Source organism: Triturus cristatus, chromosome 1_2, assembly GCF_964204655.1.
Source record: "Triturus cristatus chromosome 1_2, aTriCri1.1, whole genome shotgun sequence".
Taxonomy (NCBI): Eukaryota; Metazoa; Chordata; class Amphibia; order Caudata; family Salamandridae; genus Triturus; species Triturus cristatus.
In genome coordinates this window covers 124,675,603-124,696,559 of record NC_140580.1, presented here as the reverse complement: position 1 = coordinate 124,696,559, position 20,957 = coordinate 124,675,603, and the positions used below count along the sequence as shown (strand labels likewise).

Here is a 20,957-nt window from a genome sequence, read left to right as displayed (position 1 = left end):
CAGGCGAAGCACCACCACCTGACAAAGAGTCAAAGCTACTGGATGCATCAGGAAAGCGCACTGCGTCACAGGCAGCCAATATATGGCGTATCGCCAACACCCAAGCGCTATTGGCCAGATACGATAGGGCATATTATGATGAATTAGAAACTATAATTCACCACCTCCCTGAAAGATATAAAACTAGGGCCAATGAATTAATTCAAGAGGGCAAGACAATAACTAACACCTCTATACGCTGTGCCTTAGACGCAGCAGACACAGCCTCCAGGGCCATTAATACTAGCGTCCTCCGTCGCCATGCTTGTCTAAGAATATCAGGTTTTAAACCAGAGGTACAAGCCTCCATCCTGAATCATCCCTTTGACCAAGAACACCTATTCGGCCCAAAGGTAGATGAGGCCCTCGAAAAAATGAATGGGAGCCCTGCAGTCACACCCTCCTAGGCGCTCTTTTCGCCTCTCTTCCTTTCGGAGTACATCTAGAGGCTACACCTCAGATAACGCGTCCACTTCCTACAAATCCCGCACTCAGTCCACCTTCACAAGGGGTTATCAAAGAGGCGGCTATAGGGGCAATAATAATAAAGGCAGAGGCAAAACAAATACAGCCCGCTCTGCCACACCGCCTACCCAATGACTTCCACCCGCTCCCTCCAGACCATCCCACTCCGGTCGGGGGCAGACTTCAAAATTTCCTTCATGTCTGGGAGACCATCAACTCAGACAAGTGGGTGACCCAAATTATTCGGTCAGGATACTGCCTGGAATTAACATCTACCCCCCCAAACATTCCACCCAGGCAACGCCCAATGTCACAAGAACATTCCACATTACTAAAACAGGAGGTAATCTCCCTCCTACATAAACATGCAATAGAACAAGTTCCCGTCAATCAGCAAAATTTAGGGGTCTACTCCCTATATTTTCTGATACCAAAAAGGGACAAGACCTATTCTAGATCTCCGGCCCCTAAACACATTCATACATTCAGACCATTTTCACATGGTAACGCTTCAGCAGGTGCTTCCGCTCCTCTCCCAGAACGACTTCCTCACCACACTGGACTTGAAAGACGCATACTTCCATGCTCACAGAAAGTACCTCAGATTTGTAGTGGGCGGGCAACACTACCATTTCAAGGTGCTCCCATTCGGAGTCACAACAGCACCACGGGTATTCACCAAGTGCCTAGCGGTAGTGGCGGCACACCTCAGAAGACAGCACATTCACGTCTTCCCATACTTGGACGACTGGCTGATAAAAGCCACGTCCTACAACCAATGTATACACCACACCGCCACTTCAATCCAACTCCTTCACCAACTAGGCTTCACGGTGAACCACCAAAAGTCCCAGCTAACACCATCCCACATAAAACAATACCTCGGTGCCACCTTAGACACCTCAAAAGCAATAGCCTACCCCAATCCGGCCAGGATTGCAAGCATTCAGGCTTTGCGACAAAGATTCATACTTCAACTCTACCTTCCAGCAAGAGTGTTTATGCAACTGTTAGGGATGATGGCCTCTTGCATTTTCATAGTGCCCCACGCAAGACTCCAGATGCGTCCACTCCAAGAGTGCTTAGCGCGCCAATGGAACCAGGCCCAGGGGCAACTGACAGATCTGGTGTTGGTAGACGGTCGCACCCATCGCTCTCTGCAGTGGTGGAACACCACAAACCTTTCCAAAGGTCGACCGTTCCTGGACCCGGTTCCACAAATAATACTAACAACAGACGCATCGCTCTCCGGCTGGGGAGCTCATCTATTACACCTCACAGTGCAGGGCACATGGACGCTGCAACAAAAGTTACTCCATATCAACCATCTGGAGTTACTAGCAATGTTTCTAGCCCTAAAATCTTTTCAGACACAGATTTCAGGCAAAGCAGTCCTCATTCGCACAGACAACATGACGGCCATGTATTACATTAAAAAACAAGGCGGCACACACTCTCCACAGCTCTCTCAACTAGCACAGAGCATATGGAGATGGGCAATTCCACACAAAATCTTTCTCCTAGCCCAACATGTCCCAGGAGTCCAAAACACCATGGCAGATCTGCTCAGCAGACAGACGCAACAGTTCCACGAGTGGGAACTTCACCCGCAGGTTCTTTGCCCGTTCTTTCAAACGTGGGGGCATCCACAAATAGACCTATTCGCCACCCACGAAAGCAAAAAATGCCCAAGCTTCGCCGCCAGATACCCACACCCATTGTCCAAAGGAAATGCGATATGGATGAACTGGTCAGGCAAATTTGCGTACGCTTTTCCACCTCTCCCACTAATTCCATTAGTGGTGCGAAAGCTACAACAGCATTCCCTCATGCTGATCCTAGTAGCTCCAACATGGACCAGACAACCGTGGTACACCACGCTGCTGGAACTCTCGGTAGTACCACACCAAAAGCTACACCTCTCACCATGCCTCCTAACCCAGAATCATGGAGAGATCAGGAGAGATCAGGCACCCGGACCCAGCTCAGCTCAGCTCAGCTCAACCTTGCGATCTGGCTCCTGAAATCCTAGGGTCAAGACTGATTTGTATATGACTGGGTCCAAACTGGAATGGCATGGTGAGCAAAACAACGATGGATTTAGGCCCAGATCTCTGTACTGGGGTGAATGTATGACATTGTTCTGCATTCTGTCCATCAACAGTTCTTTTTGCAGCTAGCAGTTGATGGCAGCCCCTGGTTTACACCCCCACTTTGGGCGGGAAAACCGGCAGGAAAAATTCTAAAGAATAGGTGTGCCCACCTCTGCCAACCCAACCCTTAAGATTGGGGAAGCGAGGTGAAGCACAACTATCAGTCCCCGCCATCTTGAAGATTAAGGACCCCTCCATTCAGGGCTAGGTCTATGTCCCCCTCCCATAGGAGGGTGGCATAATAGAGGATTTAGTCACCCCAAGTAAGGTGCCCATTGGCCCTTCAGGCCCCTGTAAGTATAGAAAATGGTACCTGGTTACCTAGGGCATTTGGACTGAAGAGGGACCCCTCACCTAGGCCATGCAGACTGCCACTGCAACATGCATGGACTGGTGCAAACAAAAAGAACACAGTTGACATGGCACTGCTATACCAACTTGCACTGCCTAAGGTATAGGTAAGTCACCCCTCTAGCAGGCCTTCCAGCCCAAAGGCAGGGTGCACTGTACCACAGGCATGAGCAGATATGCCCCTACACTATTTAAGGTCATTCTTAGATATTGTAAGTGCCATGGAAGCCATAGAGAGTCCATGGGCTGGAAACTCGACAACTCTAGTTCCCCAGCACCACGATTGCTTCTCTGAACACAGGAGTATTTGGTACCAGCCTGAAGGGCCAGTTGTGAAATCGTTTGTAGGAAAGAAACACTGGCTTAAGGGGACCTGGTTGGCAGGGACCCTGTGCACTACAATCAAAACCACATCAAATTCCAGGCAAAAAGTGGGGGCTAACCATGTCTGATGAGGCACTGTATTGCAGTTAGCACAGCTAGGGGGTCAGCATGTAATAGTGTACTCGCAAATTGGGCGACCATATCTTTCCACAGTAAAAACAGTGGGTTTGTGTGTTGTACTGTCAGGACATGCAGAGTAAATGTCCTGCCTGTGTCATATGTTGCACCCTCTCTTTAGGACTTGGCAGGCCGGCCAGAGGGGTGACTTACACAGATGTACAGGGGAAGTTGTGACTTTGCCTTTGCTTTCAGTGGCAAAGTTGGGCTAACAGGTACACAATTGCTCTACCAGTCTGCAGTGTGGGACCTGTTTTACTTGGGGATCTGTTTTAGTTGGGAGGTGGCCAAGGTGGCCCAACCATTGTTGCAAGCCCTTAGGTACCCACCCTTGTAACCTACATGTCCTGGGTACCTAGGTAACATTTACTAGGGACTTACAGGTAAGTTAGCCATTTCCAATTTGATACAGTCTATTCGAAATACAGTTTAGGGTCCGGGCACCGGCATTGAGTTCAGTCGAAAAACTAGCAGCATCAGTTAACTCAGAGGAGACCCTTAAAAAAGAGGCATTTTTCACATGTGAATCCAAAAAATATTCTTGCTGCAAAACAAAAAGGCATCTTAACAGTAGGGGTAGTTTTTTATTTTTAAGAATTTTATGGATTCACATACCATTTACATGCCTCCCCAGAAGGAGGTGAATTTGCAAAGAAGAGGCATAAAAAAAAGAACACAACAAAAGGGAAACCAAAAACTCAAAGTAGTCGCTAGGGTTTCCGGGGCATACGTCTGATGTCATAGAGGGATGGAAATGACACCAAAGGGTGGACGATGCCTATGCAAAAAAAAAAAAGAGAGAGAAACAAGACTAAAATACAATTTCAGACCTGACCACTAGATGAAATAATGCACAGCATGTGAATCTAGGTAATTCTTTAAACTTCAAAAGTACTCCGACATGGGAAGTATCCTTTTCATTTATTTATTTATTTATTTGGCCAAAGGGTCATCCTTGTAAACATTGACTGACATGGAACTGCAAATCTTCCTCTGAGAGTAAGAAGTAAAGGGATTATTAGCTGCCTTAACTCAGTGTACTAAACACACATTTAGAAATGACATAATTGTTTTTTTTCTCCAACTAGATCTTTCTGCTTTCAAGGACTTAATAGAAGAATCGGAAATAAAGCATTTTCCTGACAACGACCTTTTACGCCGCCTGCGTTTAGTTACCCAGGATGCAGACAAATGTGCATCAGTGGCGCAACTGCTTCTAAAAGGCAAAAGGCAGACCAGGTAACATTCTTTTTCAGTTTGTTTCCCAGCCTAATGGTGAAATTGTTGAATTGTCTGACTGTTACGCAGCAGCTAATTTCATAGTTTAAAAAAAAATGTGATTGTTTTTGCTTCTTCCCTTGATGGTTTAACCCCTTCGCTGCTGCGGACATTCCGCTGCAGCGCTGGGGGGGGCAGGGGGGCAGCGCGGTGGGCCTGTGCTCATGACGGAGCCGCTCCGTCATGAGCCACAGTTGAGCTGTGCTCATGACGGAACGGTTCCGTCATGACTCCGCCCATTTGCGTTGTCCCCCCGCACAGGCGGGGAAACAGCGCCGCGCAGGCGGAGCGGCCGCCAACGGGAGTGTCATGACGGAACCGTTCCGTCATGAGCACACGCCAACCGTGGCTCATGACGGAACGGTTCCGTCATGAGCAGGGAAGGGGTTAATAATCGTTTGACCAGTGCAGACTTTTACAAGCTCCCAGTTTGTGATTGGCCTGCCGATGTTCTTGCTAAGTTTTTCCTTGTTCTTTTTAGGTATCGATCAGGTGGTGGTAAATCTCAAAGCCTTTTAACTCTGAATGAGCTGCGGAGTTTCGTGAAACAGCTTTATGCCCTCCCATGTGTCATCAGTCAGACACCATTGCTTAAGGTACTGTCATTTTAATTTGGAAATTGGGGTTGACTATTGACTCATTGTTTTTACTTTTAAGAGGTTCTTTTCCTCAATGCTCTTAACTTTCAAGACCACAAGGCCTCACAATCTATCATGCAAATTAAAGTCCTCCAGTGGTGGTTATAAAATACAAAACCTGGTTACCATGACAACAAATTAATTTAAAACACCGTTAACATAAGCCTTGCCTGTTGTCCTTGGCTTTTTTTATGTGCACATAGGTGTTACCAGAATCGCCCCATATTGTTGTTGCAGTTTTATAGAGTAAACCCAAAATCACTTCAAGCTTAACTGTTCCGAATACCACATGTGCGGTTGACACCAATGGAAGGTAAACGCCACCTTGTTTGCTAAAAGACTTGTGCAGCATGGAACATTTTGTAGATCCGTATAATGAGACCTTATTGTGCCATGTATAGTTCGGAAAAACATCTACACAAATCATTTTCTGTCCACCCTATGAGGAGTCTGCACAACTCACTGTGATGCCAATGCTAAGCCCTCAATGCTCCCAGTGTGATTCATTTGAAAATTATATGTTCGAGGCATATGAGCTGCAGATTACACACTTGTGCATAGATCGCCATCTGGTGTTGGGCCCGGATGTTTGCAGTTTGTTTTTCCTCTTGGAAAGTCTTTGGAAGTCACGAGGTCGGTGACTCCTCCTTTGGATCGTATTGCGCATGGGCTTCGGCTCCATCCTCAGATTGTTCTTTTTCCGCCATCTGGCTCGGATGTGATCTTCGCGCTCCGGCTCAGAACAGCTTCCAGTTCGACGGTCGACGCGCAATCCTCACCTTAAACCGCGGTATTGTGTCGATCGCAATCTCCCCCACTCGACGCGCCTTCTCATCGGCACGGACCTTCAGTTCCAGTCGTCGACGGTGGCCTTCGGCCTCTCCAAACTTCGGTCCTGGCAAATGGAAAGGACTCCATTTACAAAGTGCCCTCGATGTGGGTCCAAATTCCCCCACACCGATCTCCACGAGGTGTGCAATCTCTGCCTCTCCCCTGAACACGAGGCTCGAGACTGTCCGGTGTGTAAGTCCTTCCGGTCCAAAAAGTCTATTCGGGACCGAAGAGCCAGAAGAACTATGGCGCACTCCTCGACGACGATTCCGGACGACATCTTCGGAGAAGGCATCGACGCTCCAGAGCAGTACACAGAAGAGGGCCTCGTCAGCGCTTCCGAGGCCGACGACTCAGATGTGGAGGACATCACCCCGCCGCAGAGGGTCGTGAGTACTGATTTGCCCCCCCCCCCACCCCCCCCCCTCCTGGCGGCACCGAAAAAGGCTCCGGTCACACCTTTGCCTCCGGGCCTAGGTAAGACCAAGGACACTGCTTCCAACACCCCACCTTCGGGCCCGGTGAAGAAGCCAAGCAAGCCTTCCGGCGGCTCGGGCTCGAGCCAGCCTACTCCTGGTACCGATAAACACGCTTCGGTGCCGAAAAAGAAGCCAAACTCCATATCGACACCGAGCTCCGCACCGAAGCACTCGGGGTCGAAACTCAGTTCTTTGGCACCGACAACACCCTCGGTGCCGACCAAAGCACACAAGGCCACCAGCACCGACACTTCGAGGCCGAAATCCATCTCGGCGCCGACCAAGCGTCCGGAGGTTCCAAAACCAGGTTCCAAACAACAAACCGGCACGGAAAAGCCTAAAAAGCCAGCGGCACCGATTCCTTCGGCACCGACGGACAGACCAGCCTCACCGGACTTATTTACACTGGATCCCTTGCAAAAAACACTCACCAGGGATCCAAAAACTGGACATTTGACTCTTTCTTCCAAGAAGAGACATTTGGAGAAGCCTGCTCCACCTCCGCCTCCAAAGAGGAAGGACTCTGCTACCTCCCCATTCAGAATACCTTCCCCACCTCCTCCACCTCCTCCACCTTCTCCACCTCCTCCACCTTCTCCACCTCCACCCCCTCCGCCTTCTCCACCCCAACCTCATCGTTCTCCCACCCCTTCTCCACAAGATGATGATCACGGGGACCCATATGATGATAGGGGATGTCCCACAGGACCTACCCACAGGGGACCCCACTCCTTCAGGATCCCCAGACCCATGGGACGACTACAATATGCCTGATATCCCCAACGTCCCACAAGATTACCTTTACCCCTCCAGGCCATCTCCACCAGAAGACTCATTGGGGTTCCACCACCTACTGCAAAGGGCAGCACACTATCACGGGGTAGATTTACATACCGACCCCGTGGAGGAAGACTTCCTCCTTGAGACGTTCGACACCACACATAGGTCTACCTCCATATTACCTATGCTTAAAGGAGTGGTAGAGGTTTTTAAGGACCCAGTTAGAGCCAGGGTCATTAACCCGCGCATCGAGAAAAAAATACAAAGCTGTCCCCACAGATCCCTCCTACATCAGAGGGCCAGCGCCACTAGACTCTCTAGTGGTATCCACTGCACGTAAAAGGGCAAATTCCCAGGCATCAGGTGAAGCACCACCACCTGACAAAGAGTCGAAGCTACTGGATGCATCAGGGAAATGCACTGCGTCACAAGCAGCCAATATGTGGCGTATCGCCAATACTCAAGCGCTATTGGCCAGATATGACAGGGCACATTTTGACGAGTTAGAGAGCATAATGCACCACCTCCCTGAGAAATATAAAGCTAGGGCCAACGAACTAATTCAAGAGGGTAAAACCATTACAAACACCTCTATACGCTGTGCCTTAGATGCAGCAGACACAGCTTCCAGGGCCATCAATACAAGCGTCCTCCTGCGTCGCCATGCTTGGCTGAGAATATCAGGGTTTAAACCGGAGGTACAAGCCTCCATCCTTAACCATCCCTTTGACCAGGAACATCTATTTGGCCCAAAGGTAGATGAGGCCCTAGAAAAAATGAAGAAGGATACAGATACGGCGAAGTCCATGGGAGCCCTACAGTCACACCCTCCTAGACGCTCCTTTTCGCCGCTCTTTCTTTCGCAGTACATCTAGAGGCTACTCTTCAGATACCGCGTCCACTTCGTACAAATCCCCAACTCAGTCCACCTTCACGAGGGGTTATCAAAGAGGCGGCTATAGGGGTAACAATAATAAAGGCAGAGGCAAAGCAAACCACTCCCGCTCTGCCACAACGCCTACCCAATGACTTCCCCCCCAAACCCCTCCACTCCGGTCGGGGGCAGACTCCAACATTTCCTTCCCGTCTGGGCTACCATCACCTCAGACAAATGGGTGACACAAATAATTCAATCATGCTACTGCCTAGAACTCATATCTACCCCCCCAAACATTCCACCCAGACAGCACCCAATGTCACAAGAACATTTGATACTCCTAAAGCAGGAGGTAGTCTCCCTCCTACAAAAACAAGCATTAGAACCCGTTCCTACCAACCAACAAAACATGGGAGTCTACTCCCTATATTTTCTCATACCAAAAAGGGACGAGACTCTACGGCCCATCCTAGATCTCTGGCCCCTAAACACATACATACACTCCGACCATTTCCATATGGTAACGCTTCAGCAGGTACTTCCGCTCCTCTCCCAAAACGACTTCTTGACCACCCTAGATCTAAAAGACACGTATTTTCACATTCCAGTGCACAAAGTTCACCGCAAGTACCTCAGATTTGTAGTGGACGGACAACACTTCCAATTCAAGGTGCTCCCGTTCTGGGTCACAACAGCGCCAAGGGTATTCACCAAGTGCCTAGCAGTGGTAGCAGCACATTTACGAAGACAACACATCCACATCTTCCCATACTTGGACGACTGGCTGATAAAAGCCGGGTCGTACAATCAGTGTGTTCAACACACATCTATCACCATTCAATTACTCCACCAGCTGGGCTTCACAGTAAACCACCAGAAGTCCCATCTCCAACCATCCCACATAAAACAATACCTCGGTGCCACCATAGACACCTCAAGAGCACTAGCTTACCCCAATCTGGCCAGGATTGCAAGCAGTCAAGCTCTACGTGGAAAATTCGCACTACAACACTCCCTTCCAGCTCGAGTGTTTATGCAACTAATAGGGATGATGGCCTCTTGCATTTTCATAGTGCCTCACGCAAGACTCCAGATGCGTCCTCTCCATGAGTGCTTAGCACGCCAATGGAACCAGGCCCAGGGTCAATTAACAGATCTGGTGTTGGTAGACGGTCGCACCCATCGCTCTCTGCAGTGGTGGAACACCACAAACATTTCCAAAGGTCGACCGTTCCTGGACCCGGTTCCTCAAATAGTACTGACAACGGACGCATCGCTCTCCGGCTGGGGACCTCATCTACTACATCTCACCACACAGGGCAAGTGGACACCTCAACAAAAGTTACTCCATTTCAACCATCTGGAGTTACTAGCAATCTTCTTAGCCCTAAAATCTTTTCAAACTCAAATTTCAGGCAAGGCAGTCCTGATCCGGACAGACAACATGACAGCCATGTATTATATCCAAAAACAAGGCGGCACACACTCTCCACAGCTCTCTCACCTAGCACAGAGCATATGGAGATGGGCGATACCCCAGAAAATCTTTCTCCTAGCTCAGCATGTCCCAGGAGTCCAAAACACAGTGGCAGATCTGCTCAGCAGACAGACACAACAGATCCACGAGTGGGAGCTTCACCCGCAAGTTCTTCACCCATACTTTCAAATGTGGGGGCATCCACAGATTGACCTCTTCGCCACCCACGAAAACGCCAAATGCCCAACCTTCGCCGCCAGATACCCACACCCATTGTCCAAAGGGAATGCGATATGGATGAACTGGTCAGGCAAATTTGCGTACGCTTTTCCGCCTCTGCCACTCATTCCACTAGTGGTGCGCAAACTACAACAACACTCCCTCACACTAATCCTAGTAGCTCCAACGTGGGCCAAGCAACTGTGGTATACCACACTGCTGGAACTATCTGTAGTGCCGCACCAAAAACTACACCTCTCTCCACACCTCTTAACCCAGAACCATGGAGAGATCAGGCACACGGACCCAGCGCAGCTTAACCTTGCGATCTGGCTCCTGAAATCTTAGAATTCGGGTACCTAAATCTTCCCCCTGACTGTATGAACGTCATCAGAGAAGCTAGGAGACCTACCACTAGAGCGTGCTACGCCGCCAAGTGGAAACGTTTTGTTGTTTATTGCCACAACAACACCATAATTCCACTGGACGTGTCCATTCAACACATAATAGGCTACTTACTCCACCTACAAAGGTGCAATCTAGCCTATACGTCCATTCGACTACACCTCGGAGCTATTGCAGCTTACTTACAAAACAGGCAACATCTTTCACTCTTCAGAGTACCTGCCATTAAAGCCTTCATGGAAGGCCTTAAAAGAATAATTCCCCCCAGAGTGCCACCCTCACCTGTGTGGAACTTAAATATCGTTCTCACAAGGCTAATGGGGCCTCCCTTCGAACCTCTCCATCAATTCGAATTACAGTTCCTAACATGGAAAACCGCCTTTCTTGTAGCCATCACTTCCCTTAGACGGGTCAGTGAGATACAAGCACTTACCATTCAAGAACCTTTTCTCCAAATGCACCATAACAAAGTTGTTCTCCGTACCAACCCAATATTCCTCCCTAAAGTCATTTCTCCCTTTCACCTAAACCAAACAGTAGAACTACCAGTATTTTTCTCGCAACCACAGACCGTTGCAGAAAGGGCTCTTCACACACTGGATGTGAAACGAGCCTTACTCTACTACATTCAGAGAACACAGCCTTTTCGTAAGACCAAACAACTGTTTGTTTCTTTCTCTCCACCACACAAAGGTAACCCCATCTCAAAATCGGGGATAGCTAGGTGGATTGTAAAATGCATTCAAATCTGCTACCATAAAGCAAAGCGAACGCTATCCATTCCCCCGAAAGCCCATTCTACACGAAAAATAGGGGCTTCCATGGCATTCTTAGGGAACATCCCATTAGATGATATCTGCAAAGCAGCTACATGGTCAACACCGCACACTTTCACCAAACACTATTGTGCAGATGTGCAAACTAAGCAACAAGCTAGTGTGGGCTAGGCTGTACTCAAAACATTATTTCAAACCACTGCAACAGATACGGGTGGTTGCCGCTAACGGTGGGTACTGCTATATAATGTATGCACAAGTGTGTAATCTGCAGCTCATATGCCTCGAACGGAATATGCTACTTACCAGTATGCATCTGTTCTTGGCATGTAGAGCTGCAGATCTACACACGCCCACCCGCCTCCCTGGCTACCTGTATCTGTCCCAGTTTATCTTATTTAGATAGCACACACATGGGTATCTTCACTGTTACTACTACGCTCCATCTTTCCCTGTTGGCGAAAAACAATCTGAGGATGGAGCCGAAGCCCATGCGCAATACGATCCAAAAGAGGAGTCATCAACCTCGTGACTTCCAAAGTCTTTCCAAGAGGAAAAACAAACTGCAAACATCCGGGCCCAACACCAGATGGCGATATATGCACAAGTGTGTAGATCTGCAGCTCTACATGCCAAGAACAGATGCATACTGGTAAGTAGCATATTCCTTTCTGCATTCTGGTTGAAAGGAAACTAACACAGAATCTAGTGAGCACCAAACCTATGGCAGAAACTTCAGCAGCTTAACACAGGCCTTATCCATTTGCAAGTTCTAGTCTCATTTAATGACTCTGAATGGACAGGTTGTTTTCTTTCTGACTGATTGTCCTTTCTATTAATGAACTGAACACCTTTTAGTTTAAGCCTCCAGTATCAGTCAATAACCAATGCATACTTACACAGAGTATATCATTTGTGTCTCCTGCATGGTTGCAAGGATACTGTATTCAAGAACTATACTGTTTTTCTGCTGATAACGTGGAAAACCAGTATAAATCATTGCAATTCGGAGAGGCACACATTTGAGCATAGAGTCTCAGTGTTCGAGGCATGTGGGCTGCTGAATTCATATCTGTGCATAGATCGCCGCCTAGTGTTGGGTCCGGATGATTGCACATTGTTGTCCTGCAAGAGTCTTCGAAGTATCACGAGATAGGTGGCTCCTCCCCTGGACTACAGTGCGCATGGGCATCCTCTCCATCCTCAGATTGTTTTTTCCGCCATTGGGTTCGGATGTGCTTATCTTAGCTCAAGTTAGGAAAACTTTATTTAAGGCCAAAAGCCTTTAGATATCATCGGTATTGTTTGCGTTCGGTATCGATAGATTATTATACTTGTTCTTGGACTCATTCACCCTTCTCGGACCGAGTTTCGGTCCGACCATCGATCAACTTTCGAAGATGGAATCGAGGACTCCCTTCAATAGATGTCCTATATGTCACGCAAAATATCCACACGTCGATGTCCATCCGGTGTGTAACAAATGTTTATCACCGGATCATGATGAGTCCAGGTGTATGGCCTGCGCCCGGTTCCGGTCGAAGAAGACCCTTCGGAATAGACGGGCGGCTAGATTGGAGGCCAAACAATCGGCGCCTAACCCGGTTAACATATTCAGCACCGAGGATGAAGAAGTCGAGAGCGTCGAAGAGATAGAATAGAGCCATGCTTCGGAGCATGACTCCCAATATGACGACGATGATGAGGAGATCTTTGAGGACGAAGACGTCGTCGACGAGGTAGGAGACGACGAAGAGGCCCTTGGGGCCGAGGAGGATAGCTCAGGCGAGGAGCTAGGCCAATCCGTCGATGCGGAGGCCGAGGGAGATAGTCTTGATAAGGCTCAGGTCGAGGGATCGCCTGCGGGCCTTACCCAAGATCGGTCAGATCGTTCTACAGCCCCGCCTGAAGGCCCGGCTTCGAACATTTCAAAAAAGCCGGAAATATCGAAAAGGACTGGAGTCGATTCCGTGAAATCGAAACCAAAACCAGCACCGGTCAAATCGCAACCGAAAGTGCAACTGGTTCAGGTCGGATCGAAGGCATCGAAACCTTCCAATCCGTCGACACAGAAGAAGGACGTCGGAACCGACCAAAGAAAGAAGGACTTCGGTACCGAGAAACCAAAAAAGGACTTCGGCACCGAGAAACAGAAGAAGGCCCTCGGTCCCGGGAAGACGCAGCGGCCTATGGCACCGAAGGTTGGGGCACCAACAACCAAGGTCAAGGTGGTCGATCCGACTACATCAACACCGAAGAGTGCTGAGACTGCCAAAATACCGGATCAACAAGGCGTCGATCCCAAACTTCGGATCGAAGACCCGAAGACTGGAAAGAAACGGGAGACCGCGTCGAGTCCTGTCTCCAAAGAGCCTGTCGGTTCAAAAGCACCGTCAGCATTCACGTTGCAACAGGTGTCAGAGTCCCTGAAGCGCATCAGGGAACGGGCCACTCTCGAACCGAAAACGGGTCCCGAACCGCACAAGGTCGCCAAGGCTCACTCGGCGCCGGCACCGATCAAGTTTGGATTGCCACCGCCGGGGACACCGAAGATGTTCGAACTTAGGAAGAGTATCGAACAACCACGTACAGTGCCCACGGAAAGAACCAATGTCGAGGACTCACAAGACCAGTTTATCGACGCCGACACTGGTAGGCTGTTGTTCCGCAAGCGGAGAATTGTTCCAGAAAAGGCTTTGGACTCATACAAAATTCCACTAAAAAGGAAAATGGCGTCAGGTTCGACACCAGTGCTTGTAGAACCTTACCACACATATGATCAGGCACCACCATCCTTTTTTCCCACACACTCGGAGGCGGATGCTGGAGAGGGCTATACTGAGGATGATACCACTTATCCTGTGGATAAAGACCCTGATGAACAACAGCAAGACCAGGATCAAGCATGGGGAGACCCTAATGACCCAGGAGACCCACAAAATGCTCCTGACACTCATCTTTATAATATAAAACCATCTCCCACTGAAGATACTGCTGCTTTTAACGCCCTAATTGAAAGAGCGGCTGCCAATCACGGAGTGGAACTTCATTCTGACTCTGTGGAGGAGGATTTCTTGGTGGACACTGTTGGACCTGCGATGGGCAAGCCCAGCACAAAGGGGGGTAGCTTGGCTCGAGTGACAAGGCGGTAGAAGGCTGTTGTGTTAAGCCGGCTATGACCAAATAATAACTCCCTGCACACCACATAAAAAGAAGGACACCACACCACTGTTATAGAAAAATACGTTTCGTTTATATAAAAGTTCTCTGGGTTGGAAGAAGTTCAATTAGTTAATCACATTCACCTTTCTTACATGGGTTTGATTAGCTGTGTACTGGTTGCGTAGGAATAAATGGTTGGACTCTAATAAATAAATATACTGGATAAATATCAGGATTCAATACATTTGGAATAAATATCAGCAATGACTGGAATAAATATCAGCAAAACATCACAGTTGCATAGCAAGTTAGATACCGATCGTTTCACATAAATATCTCAGGGTCATACTGGTATCGCTGCCACCAATTAATCACTTTCAGGGTAAACACATTTAGATTGCCATTTAATGCGGAATGCGCGCTCTTACAGTTTTTGAAGTGTTCACGGGTTCGGGCTCTCTGGGCACAAGATACTCGTGATAATCCTTTAGTTGCACTTAAAGCATATTGCGTGTGTATCTGGAAGATAAAGACATACAATGACTACGGCAATTACACTCCGCGGCCAGCCGGTTTAATACTACTGCGGCCGGAGGAGTCTGTGCGCCTCTGTCAACGCAGGCGGGGTCTCCGAAGGCGGCTTCAGTTCACGAGTCCTCAGACCGTCGAACGGGCTGCCGGAGGGGTCAAACTACCTGCGCGCACAGTTCAAAATTGGAGCCGCACCTCAGTCCCGGAACAATGCGGCAACTTCAGGGGAAGAGACGGTCCCACCTCACTTTAGCTGCGCCAGTAAGCGCTCCAGTCAGTATGGCCCTTCTCCCAAGGGCGAAGGGGGGTTCCAGGGGCTCCGCGATCCTCCCTCCGATCTCACTCACGGGGGGGCTCCCGCCCACAACAACAGTCCCCAAGTCACTCGGGCAGGGCAGAGACGGTACTCTCGCCCAAATGAAGGCCAGCCTTTCCCCGCCCCAGCGCAGCACCTCACCTTCTGTCCACGATCAGCGCTTCGACGGCGGTGGGCTTGGAGACGTCCGAACGCCCGCCAGGAGGCACTTAAGTTGAAGGGGCCCTGTCAAGGGTCGCAGTCGTGATCTCACCACTGGGGGAGGCGGGGAGGCTCTAACTATGGCCAAAGTCTCTGAGGGGCAATTGGGCACTCGCTGGCCAGGCGCTGAAGGCGAGAGGTCACTACTCGCGCTTCTAACTGGAACGCCAGTCAGGGTCCACGCCAACAACCTCGGCTGTACTTCGGCCTGCGCTATCAGCTGCCTCGGGGGGGGGGGGGAACAGGGCAGGTGTCAATCTGGTGTCAAGTCCTCTTCTATGTTTCTTCTCTTCTCCACTTTTTCTCATCATGGCCGCCAGGGACTGGGCCTTTTATAGCCAGTGCCCTGGGGTGCCAGCACAAGCCAGAAGGTTCTAGAACCTTCCCTGGCTGTGTCAATGACATGGCCCTTCCAAGGTGTCTTTTTGGTCATTAGGAGCCACCATACTGGGCTTCCTAAGGCAGCCATTTTGTGTACTTGTAACTTCTGAGGGGATTCCTGTCAGGTTTGCAGGTTACACAGAGTGCGCCAAAACCTCCAAAGGGTCAGAGGTCAGAAGGACTCCAATGGGAGTCACTCTCATAGGGGACAATGGTGTCCACCATTTTAGGGTTGACAACCTCAGTGTGTAATGCCACCGGTTCCGTCAGGCGCCTTGTACATAGGTGCCAGGAACTTGGTGAGCAACTGAGCGTCAAGGAGCATCTAGCCCCATGGGACAACACACAAAAAGGTCCTGGTAGACAAATAAAAAGCGTCAAATTTTAGGAGGCACGGGGGAACAAAATAAATCATGGTGTGAGGGGACTCTCAGAAGCAGACAGGTCTAACACGCGTCCCCCCCCAGCTGAAGGGGGGGAGAGCTACCCAACCCCTTGGGAGTCCTCAACACTAAGGCGGAAATACCTGGAGAGACCGTCTGCATTGGCGTGGCAGCTCCGGGCCGATGTTCCACCCGAAAGTCCATTCCCTGTAGGGAGATAGACCACCTCAACAGTTTTGGGTTTTCCCCCTTCATCTGCATGAGCCAACGAAGGGGTCGGTGGTCTGTCTGAACCAGGAAGTGCGAACCAAACAGGTATGGTCGCAGCTACTTCAGTGCCCAGACCACCGCAAAGGCTTCCCGCTCAATGGTACTCCATCTCTGTTCCCGGGGAAGTAGTCTCCGTGACAGGAAGATCACGGGCTGATCCAGACCCTCTTCATTGAGTTGCGATAGCACCGCCCCAATGCCAATGTCGGATGCATCTGTCTGGACAATGAATTCCTTCGAGAAGTCTGGAGCCTTCAAAACTGGAGCGTTGCACAATGCCTGTTTCAGAGTGTCGAAGGCTCGTTGGCAAGCCTCGGTCCAGATGACTCTCCTGGGTTGCTTCTTGGCCGTGAGTTCAGTAAGGGGAGCCACGATAGTGCCATACCCCTTCACGAACCGTCTGTAGTAACCTGTGAGGCCCAGGAAGGCTCGGACCTCAGTCTGGGTCTTGGGGGGTTCCCAGGCCACGATTGCCTCAATCTTTGCCTGAAGGGGTTGCACCGTTCCCCGGCCCACCAAGTGACCCAAGTACACCACCGACCCCTGCCCAATCTGACACTTGCTGGCCTTGATCGTCAGACCAGCTTGTTCCAGGGCCTGGAGAACGTCTTGCAGGTGCTGCAAGTGATCCTCCCAACTGCTACTGAAGACAGCAATGTCGTCAAGGTAAGCAGCAGAGAAGGATTCCTTCCCAGTGAGGATCATGTTCACCAGCCGCTGGAAGGTTGCAGGAGCGTTCTTGAGCCCAAAGGGCATCACACAGAACTGGTAGTGTCCATCAGGTGTGGAGAAGGCTGACCTTTCCCTCGCTCCACCAGTCATAGGAATCTGCCAGTACCCTGCTGTGAGGTCAATGGTACTCAGATATTGGGCAGCTCCCAACCGGTCAATTAGTTCATCTGCCCGAGGGATCGGATGAGCATCGGTCTTCGTGACCGAATTAAGTCCTCGATAGTCCACGCAGAATCGCAATTCTGGCGTGGTGCCAGGTGGTGCAGCTTTAGGAACTAAAACCACCGGGCTAGACCAAGGGCTATTTGAAGGTTCAATAACTCCGAGCTCCAGCATCTTAGCTACTTCACTTCGGATGCTGGCCTTCACCTTGTCCGACAGCCTGTAAGACTTAGACTTCACAGGTGGGCTGTCGCCGGTGTCCACGTCATGAACACACAGATGGGTCTTACCCGGGACAAGGGAGAACAGAGGAGAGAATGACCCCAGGACCTGGCGGCATTCCTCCTGCTGCTCCGGAGTTAGGGATGGTGAGAGTTTCACTCCCTCCAATGACCCATCCTTTTCTTGAGACGCCAACAGGTCGGGGAGAGGCTCAGTGTCCTCTTCCTCCGATCCATCAGTCACCAGGATCAACATGACTTCGGGCCTCTCATAGTGGGGCTTGAGGCGATTGGCATGCAGCACCCGACGTGGATGCCGTGGGGTCTTGACGTCCACCAGGTAGGTAGACTTGCCCATCTTTTCCAATACCTCACATGGGCCTGTCCAACGGTCCTGAAGAGCGCTTAGCTCTCCCGGTTCCATCACCCACACCTTCTGTCCAGGCTCCAGCTCCACTGGGTGAGCGTTGTGGTCATACCACGCTTTCATCACTGCCTGGCTGGCTTCCAAGTTGTCAGAAGCTTGCTTCCACAACTTAGCCATTTGGCTCCGGAAGGCCAGCATATAGCTCACCACGTCCTGGGGAACTTTCCGGGGAGACTTTTCCCATGAGTCCCTCACCAGGCTGAGAGGTCCACGTACAGGGTGCCCATACAGAAGCTCGAAGGGGCTAAAGCCCACTCCCTTCTGTGGCACTTCCCTGTAGGAAAAAAGTAAGCAGGGTAGGAGGACGTCCCATTTCCTCCGCAGGCTTTCGGGTAGACTTCTGATCATACCCTTCAACGTCTTGTTGAACCTTTCCACAAGGCCATTGGCCTGTGGGTGATAAGGAGTGGTGAACCGGTAGGTCACTCCACACTCCTTCCACATTGCCCGCATGTATGCTGACATGAAGTTGGTCCCCCTATCAGACACAACTTCCTTGGGGAAACCCACTCGGGTAAAGATCTCCATCAGGGCCTTTGCCACCACCGGTGCAGTGATGGTTCTCAGAGGAATTGCCTCTGGATACCTTGTGGCATGATCCACCAGTACCAGGATAAACCTGTGACCGGATGTTGTCGGTGGATCTAAGGGCCCAGCAATGTCGATGCCCACCCTTTCAAAGGGGGTGCCAACGACGGGAAGTGGTTCCAGGAGAGCCTTCAGCTTCGTCCCTGTTTTCCCACTGGCTTGGCATGACACACACGACCGACAATATGCGTCGGACGCCACCCTCATTCGAGGCCAATAAAAGTGGGAGACAAGCCTGGCAAAGGTCTTGTCCTGACCCAAGTGTTCTGCCAAGGGAATCTCATGAGCCAACTCTAACAGGAAGGCTCGGTAACACTGTGGGACTACCAGGGCCCGTGACAATCCATGCACTGGCACCCTGGGTTCACTGTAGAGGAGGCCATCCTCCCAGTAAATACAATAGTTCCCAGACTCGTTACCCGCTGCTTGGGCTTCAGCCTGTTGCCTCAGACCCTTGAGGGTGGGACATTCCCTTTGTCCCCTGCTCAGTTCCTCCCTGGACGGACCTCCCTCCACTCGCCAATCAGCGGGGATAGGTAAGTTCTCCAACGGAACCATGTCCTCCTCCGTGGACTCAGGGTCCACCTCCGTAGGTGGCCTATCCGTCTCACGGGGCACGGACGTCGAGGCAGGCTCCTCCTGTCCTCGGCATGCTCCCTCATCAGCCGCTACGGGGTGGGCCATTGTTCCAGACTCCGACCCCTGCGACTTCTCCTCCCGAGCAGTTGCCGACCTGGTACTCACACAGGCCCAATCAGGTGTACCCAGCATCTCCGAATGGGTCCGGTATTCCACCTCCTTCCAAGCATTGTGCTCCATATCATTGCCCAGCAAACAATCGACTGGCACGGCGGGGCTTACGGCGACTCGAAGTGGACCTGCAACCCCTCCCCACTCAAAGGGAACCTCGGCCACAGGATAGTGGCCCATTCTGCCGTCAGCCAGTGCGGCTGGATGAAGTACGCCCGGAACCACCTGCTCCGAGGACACCAGTTGACTCCTTACCATAGTCATACTGGCTCCTGTATCTCTCAGAGCTTCCCCTCTATGGCCATTGATGGTGACCCACTGCCCATACTTGGTAGTATTCGAGGGCACCTGGATCTTTGGAACTATCTCCCGATCACCCAGGGTCACTAAGGTGACTCCCGCCCACTCCCTTCCCTCACTTAAGGGCATCTCCTCCCCGAGCGCTACACTAGCGACTCCCGGGGCCTTTCCTCCAGCGGGAGGGGGTGGTCTCTTTGGGCATTTCGGGTCTCCTTTGTAATGTCCAATACCACCGCACTCAAAGCACTGGACAACCCTTGGCTGCTGACTCTGGCCAGGGTTAGGGTTCTTCTGCGGGTTAGCCTTAGAGTTGGAAAAGGTGTTTTTCCCCTTAAAGTTATTTTGGGGGCCTTTGGAGAACTCCTGTTTCTTGTTATCTCCCCCCTCTTTCCTTAGGGGAGCGCCCTGTCCGGACTTCTGAGAATCTCCTCCAGTCCCCTTCGTGGACACTCGGGTACTTGCCCAAATGTCCGCCTCCTCAGCAAGCTTACGGGGGCAAGTAAGTTTGCTGTCTACCAGGTGTTGCCTCAGCTCGGGAAGGCATTTCTCGAGTAGATGCTCCTTGAGGATTAAGTCATACAACCCTTGATAGTCCTCCACCTCACTACCTTGGACCCACCCTTCCAGGGCTTTCTTGGCAAAATCCAGGAAGTCAACCCAATTTTGTGAGCTCAGCTTGTGGCTACCCCTAAACCTTTGCCGGTATTTCTCCGGGGTCAACCCAAACTTCCTAATGAGCGCCACCTTCATGGCGGGGTAGTCTACCTGTTCCTCCCGGTCTAGGGCCAATAGGGCATCCCTTCCTGTCGGAGGCATGTACCGGTATAATCCACCACCCCAGTGCTTCTCATGGATCCCATGGGCTCTTAAGGAGACCTCATAGGCTGCCAGCCACTTGGCTATGTCGTCCCCAGCGGAATAACTGGCGACTACGTCCTTTGGTAAATGGGGCCTGGGCTCCCTGGCAATTTCCTTGGACTCGACACCCCCCGGAGTATTGTTAATGGTCTTGAGGTCGAGTTCTCGTAACTTGAACTCATGTTCCATCCTCCTCCCTTCCATCTCCAGCTTGGCCAACTCCCACCTTAACTGTCTTTCCTCTCTCCTGTCGGCTAACTCGGTTTCTGATAACCCTCTTGATGACACACTACTGCCCTCCCGTGGGGCTACCTTGGGGCTGATAGACATCGCACCCACCCCCAGGGGACATTCTGTAATCATCTCCCTGACAATTTCCCTGTCTGATTCCTCCTCCTCTACCGTT

At 50.7% G+C, this 20,957-nt stretch overlaps 1 protein-coding gene across 1 annotated transcript in view; it reads left to right on the top strand.

Annotated features, from left to right (window-relative positions):
* LOC146866934 (lysine-specific demethylase 5B-like) overlaps positions 1 to 20,957 on the top strand; it is a 455,791-nt gene that overhangs the window by 14,028 nt on the left and 420,806 nt on the right. Inside the window, exons 2-3 of the mRNA XM_085603266.1 lie at positions 4,598 to 4,748; positions 5,269 to 5,383. The gene's annotated coding sequence lies outside the window, so the exon portion shown is untranslated. The remainder of the gene's footprint in view (positions 1 to 4,597; positions 4,749 to 5,268; positions 5,384 to 20,957) is intronic.